General features: G+C 37.0%; 1 protein-coding gene across 1 annotated transcript in view; it reads right to left on the reverse strand.

The window, feature by feature from the left end:
- LOC115260101 (uncharacterized) overlaps positions 1-4,711 on the reverse strand; it is a 47,021-nt gene extending 42,310 nt beyond the window's left edge. Inside the window, exon 1 of the mRNA XM_062856765.1 lies at positions 3,556-4,711. The gene's annotated coding sequence lies outside the window, so the exon portion shown is untranslated. The remainder of the gene's footprint in view (positions 1-3,555) is intronic.
- Between the last annotated feature and the right edge of the window lie 1,895 nt (positions 4,712-6,606).

Genomic DNA, 6,606 nt, shown 5'->3' on the forward strand with positions numbered 1-6,606 from the left:
TGCCACTTCTAGGACTAAGCATAGCATGATATCATCGTCCTTCAATTTCGTAGATATAATACCATGACATTTGTTCATTCATGTACAATAAAATCTGAATCAATTGAAATTACAGGCGTACATTCATTAAAACTATAAATTTAGGGTAAAATAGGGCAAAATGGGTCACTTATTAGGCTCAGCACTGTATGAACTCTTCATCACTCTATTCTGTAAACATAACAGTATCATATTCGTCAATTTATATACAAAAAAAAAGCGGCGTGTAAAGTTATGGAAGTATACCCATTGAAAAAGGCTGATTTAGGATAAAATGGGGCAAAATGAACCCCTTCCCGAGGTCTGCACAGGATGAAACTATCACGATCACCATTCGATTCATTGGCCCATTTTCCATCAACCCGGGAGCTTCTTGACAGCTGCCGAACAACGTCAGCGTACCTAAAATTTTTGGTCCGGGTGGTACTGTCAGATTCAAAGCGGCAAGCACTACTTTTGAAAATGACGAAAACCAAGAATAACAAACCGCACAAAGCATATTAAAATACACAAGTTTACAAAATAAAACGAAAGTCGTGAACTTCTGTCAACGACCAAAATTGTTGAAGCACAATTTAGAGCTGATTTCAAAACCGACCTTCAAAAATTTTTAAGTAGAACAGTTTTTGAGTTTTAGCTCAATATTGAGTTTTGCAACTTTTCAAAATATATAATTTACTAAAATTCAAATATATTGCGTTTTGTTCAAACAATTTTAAATCTTTTTCCATAAATTAAAAGCTGAATACAATACCATTCGATCATCCGAATACAGGTTTTGCGTCAGATTGATGAAATTCAAGATATTTTCGAGTTTTAGGGACGATCTCCTTAAATTTTAGCAAAATTCCCAAAATTTTTTGAAGAAATGTATTTTTTTCAATAAGAAAAAACCAACTTAAAAATTCTCTCTCGACGTTTATTTGACATATCATATGTAGGCGAGTTACAGTAAAAATTTCAGATCAATCGGAGCATTGATTACGGAGAATGAGATGTTTGAAGTGAGCGACTTTGCTTAAAAATAGAACAAAAATCGATTTCAAATCATCAACCTTGTATGGAAAATCGAAAAATTTTCCGCTCTACTGTAATTTTTTTCTTTCGCTTTTTCGAACTCAGGGCATGATTCCACACCAAAAATGATCATCAGCTTACCGAGTTCAAAAATGCTGTAAACTAGTGATATTAATCAGGAATCTTAATGCGTTGTTTCTGCTTCTCTGGCACAGGAAAATGCAATTTAAGTGCGGTATGATGAAATTATTTACTAGAAGTGAAAATTATATCTATAAAACGGCTGAAGGCAAAATAGTCGACTTTCATACTATTAATCAGAAACTCATGTTTTTCTCTGGTGCGGTTATTATGCACATGCCAGTAATAAATTATTACTTATGCTAAATTTTACAGCTGCATATCTGGTGGCAAATCCAAAATGGAAGTTAAAAATTATCAGATCAGATGTTTTTTTTTCAGTTTGATCCTCGGTTCAATCTAGCATGCACAGTTACAAATTAATATGCAAAACCGTTTAAACAAGTGCTTCTGTTACATTTCTTACAGCATCAAATCAAAATGATTTAAATTTAATTAACACTAATTTTTGCGCTTCTGTTGAATACGTCCTTTTGATACGAAACGCTAGCCTCTTGTTGGCATCCACTCACCACGAAACAAAAAGATGTTTTCGCATGGACAAAAATTGTTGCGTCAGTGAAGGATGGCCCCGTTGTTTACGTACAGTAGCGACATCTGCGATTTGCAAGTAGGTACGCGAAACTGAGCTCATCTGTCAAGTAGTGGGGGGGGTTGTTTTCCATGGAAAACGCATCAGTTCGAGTTTCAAAACCAGCGGCTTCTGAATAATTCCGATTACAGGCTCGTTTCTGCACACTGTGGCGATCTAGTACTCCACATCAATTTGATCATGTGAAGAACGATTAGAATGACGTCACATGTTTACATCCAAAATGTATGTTTACATAGGTTACTAGCCTGCCTTGTGATATTTATGCCGTGATGACAGAGAGCAACTCTGATTGTATGTGCAGGGGATATGGGAATCTTATTTGTACGATGGTGCAAACATTATCACGCATACGCTATTTAGCAAGAATATTTCTTAAAATTTCTACCAAATTCTCCAGGATTATCTTTTTTTTATCTAGTTCATTTGTTTGGGGCTCAATCGCGTATAACGCTTTACGGAGCCGAAGATCTTTTTTATACTTAATAGTATACATTATACAGAGTAATAACTTTTTAATGATGTTTGTTAGTAATGGGTAGAAGGTTACTCGTGGCAGCTCGAGGTTAGAAGGTCACATTTTGAGGGATGGAACGTGCTCTACACAACCGTAGTGCGCTTAGCCAAACATCTTAGAAAAGTTAAGAAATACATGATGAAGTTCCAATTACAAATCTGGACAGACAACTGGAGTACTCTCTGGTGAATTTCAATCAATTATCAACTGCCAAAAATGTAATAATTCGCAACTTTTCCGCATAGGTGGCACTTTCATTTAACTTTTTAGTTGTCTAAAATTACGTCCATTTCCTATATTTGGATTTACATCCATTTCTATAATTGCTCTAAATCTGTAATAGTTTTCAAAATATGGTCCGTATTGTTCTCAAACTTTGGTAAGAAAGATGTGCGTGCATTTATCCCCATTGTAAATGTAATGCGGGGTATGAGTGAATTTACGTAAAACTTGGTTATCTACTACACAAACATTCTGAAGACTTTGCGGTCTCGACAAAGTTGGTCATTTTACAAAATAAATAACTCCTTCTTAGTCATCAAAATTCCACAGCCTACTGTTGTTGAGTTATTTTTAACTTTTCAACTTCTTCTACAGTATATCTAAGTATGCAGTAGTATAAAGTATCAAACAATTTAAATGCACCAAAGTCGTTTTTCCAAGCAAAATAGTCAACTTCCGATTGCCACATCTTAATCATTTTTCAACAGATTGGTTTCATTTTTCTTTGACAAACTACCTCAATTTTTCTAAAAAAATTCAACCATAGATTTAGAAACCGTTGGTTTTACAATATTTTTTTTTTTTTTTATTGAAGTGCTCCGTAGTTCGCCATAGAAAAATGAAACCAATCGTTTGAGAAAAGAGTTGTAGCAACCTTAGGTTGACTAAGAAAACGGCTTTAGAGCAATGTAGTTGTCCGATACTGTACACATATTTTATACATTATTTTATTAGTTTGTATCTTGGGTCGCAGCTACAAAACATGCTTTTAATTTTAAATTGAACATCCCAAATCAATCAATATTCGCACAGTCGCTCTAGCATGGATTAGCTATTCGACCATAAAACGGAAGCATAGAAATGGCTTAATAGATGCAATAAATTGTATACAAGCATGTCCCCCACTAAGCAAAATTGAATTCACATGGCAACAATCTGCTGACACTGACCACTACCGGGAACGCATCCTCGCCTACTATATACATTGTGTTCACCCATCCGTAAGATAAAAGCCTTTCTCACTTACCGTTTCCACTAGAGAGAACATGCCGCTCCAAACGCCAATTGAGATATACGATACAGCAACACCCGCCGCCTTCTGCGATCACACAGGGAAATTTACATTTATCCTTTTGGCTTTGGGTGTAAGCAAGACGCGCCTTACTATCCTACCAACAGCATGACACCCCCAAGCTAGAACCAGCAGCTGCTGCTGGCCATTACTCCGGCCGGAGGTGCTGGCTGACTCGCAGCAATCACTGAAACAAACACGCTCTCGCTACCGTCCGTCGTCTATTAAAACTTTCTCCCTCTCGCCCCAAACTGCGAGTGCGAAAGATGTTTCCGCCGAGTGATGATGGGTGTTATATAATCATACTTTTGTCCCCCTACCAAATTGACGACGACGATATGGGCAAGTACCTTTCGCTTTCGCTTGCCCTTGTTTGTTTATCCTTCGCCCGTTGTGCTTTTCGTTCCGAATCTTCCGAATACACCCAACCGCCTATCGATATGATCGATCCTGTGACACACAATAGGACCCTGTTTCTTTCCCGCCTGCTATGATGGGTGGGAATATAACTTGCAATGCGTGTGGCGGTACACCACAATCCCGTTTCTGAAGTTTCGCGACCCTCCCGGGGGTTGTTTCTTCTAATAAAGCAATTATTATCACTTCTTTTTTTCGACCATGAAATATCACTCTAGAGGATCATCACATTTTCTCTCTGTGCTGAGTCGATTGCTAAGGTCTATCGTTAGGATATTCTTCTGTTGCAGGATATATTTTGTTCGTGATTGATATGAGTTCCACCTTTGTTGAAATAGAAATGGTTTGCAGTTTTAAGGAAGCCAATTATTTAAATATCACAATTGATTGATTTCGCTTGATTAACTTTTTCGGCTAATTTGATTCTTTGCGGATCACATAGGGTTCTCTTCAAATATACAAGCACACCGAGAATCGATTTCAACTCAGTACACGTAGAAGCAAATTCAAAATCAAATTTAAACACGTAATTTTTTCAGTCAGGAATCAGTGCTAGTAATTAATAGTGGCTGTAGTAGAAAAGTGTGTGGTGTAGTAATTTTCTTCCCATCCTATAGGGATTGGAGCTGCAGCACTAGGTTATGATATTTCAGTCAGTGTTGGAGAACGGAGCAGAGAAGACTGAACGTGAGTCCTGGTTCGATGGGTCGTGTGGTTCGGTGTCCGGTTTCGATTGGGTCCTCACAGAAGCCACACAAGGAACAACAGTGAGAGATTATGCTGCGAGACTGGGAGAGAACAGGAAGTGTTTGCGCTCAAACTCTTTACGCTTGGTTCGAGAGTTTTTGCAAGGCCGGGTTTGTTGTTTTGCTCTGTTTTTAGATTCGTCATCTGTTACGATTTGGTAACCACTGGATACGCTAGGCCATGCATAGATTTGGATCAAAGTGGGCGAGGTGTGGTTGTATGAATGCTAGAATTTCAAATGTCATTCTGAACGCAGAGCATTCAATTTATTCCAGTGGCGTAGCAAAGGGGGTGCGGTCCGCACCGGGCCCCCGAATTCAGGGGGCCTCCAAATCAAGGAAGGTTTCTAACACTAGTTTGAATAAAGTAAATAGCGAAAGTTTCCTATAAATATAAGTTCAACACTTCGCAGAACTGCTGATAAGTATGTGGGAGCCCCTTCGTGATTATCAAGAGTTTTTTTTTGGCATGGGGCACATAGATGGCCCCAAAATTACAATAAGAATGTTTTAGAAATTAAAATTGGATTTTGCGAAATTCATTACCGATTTCAAGTAAAATTTATGAGCATTGTGAAAACGTCCCTGATATCCTAATAATAGGACCAAATATAGTTGTTGACCTAACTTAAGGTAGCAGCTAAAATTCAGGGGCCGGATTTACGAAAATTATTATCTAAACACTTGTCAAGTCAAAACCGTTATATCAATAGTTTGGCGATTTTGTTTGCTTTCGTATGAAAAAAGTGCAAGTGCAAGTGTATTCCAACGATTTCATCAATTACTTCACGCTAACGCCGCTCAGCACTAAAGTGCATAATTTCCAGACTACACCAAAAATGTGTAACCCTTGCACATTTACAAAATCAGCTCCAGTGTCCGAAAAATTGTTAAAATCGCAAAAAATGTTGTACGCCAATCTAGGTAGGATTACTAGTGACCTTGGAAAACAAAAAGAAATCAACATTTCGCATCTAGAAGAGTGTACGAGCTGTTTTTTGAGAATGTGTAACTGCTACACATTTTAGTGCTGAGCAGTTTTAGCGTGTTCTTTGCAAGTATTCCTTGAAGGGTTTTTACAAGAATTCCTTCGGGCTAGGAAATACTTACCATGCCTTCGGGAATACACTGAAGTTTATTTTACGACGGTAATGGTCCCGCGTAAAAAACCCGCGTTATTTAAAAAAAAGCCGTCGAATAAAAACGCGTTATTTCAAAAAACGCCGTGAAAAAAGTCGAGTCACGTTAGATGTTGTCCTAACTATTTTACGCGTGTTTTTGAAATATCGCGGTTTTTTTAGGACGGACCGCGTAAAAAACCGCGTAAAAAAACTTCAGTGTATGTACAGTGATAGACATTCGTTTAGCCGAGACCAAAAAAAGTGTCAAGAAACCCATACAAAAGATTTTATGATAAAACTTTTTTATCGTATTGATAGTATATCTAGTACTGTTTTATAAAAATGTGATACATCACATTTACATATACACTGAAACAAAAACGAGGGTAAAAACCCTTCAAATGTCATTTTTTTGCCTAGACATTCGTTTAGCCGAGGTAAATGAAAAATTGGTTTTCAATATTTTTTTTTGCAATTTCGTGAGTATATTTCGAGAATATACTCTAAGGCATTTAGTTTATGACGTGTTAGGAAGATAATTGACCTTAAAAGTTTATTTATTTGTGAAATTCAGAGAAATATTATAAAAAAATCTCCCAATAAGGAGAAGCGACGATAAACAACGTTATTTAAGAAAAATAATTTCTGTAAAAACTCAAACGTAAGCTAGATTAACAGTTTTGAAAATATGGCACAGAATTATTGTTAGAAATGTTCAAATT

This window comes from Aedes albopictus, chromosome 3 (genome assembly GCF_035046485.1).
Source record: "Aedes albopictus strain Foshan chromosome 3, AalbF5, whole genome shotgun sequence".
NCBI classification, from domain to species: Eukaryota; Metazoa; Arthropoda; class Insecta; order Diptera; family Culicidae; genus Aedes; species Aedes albopictus.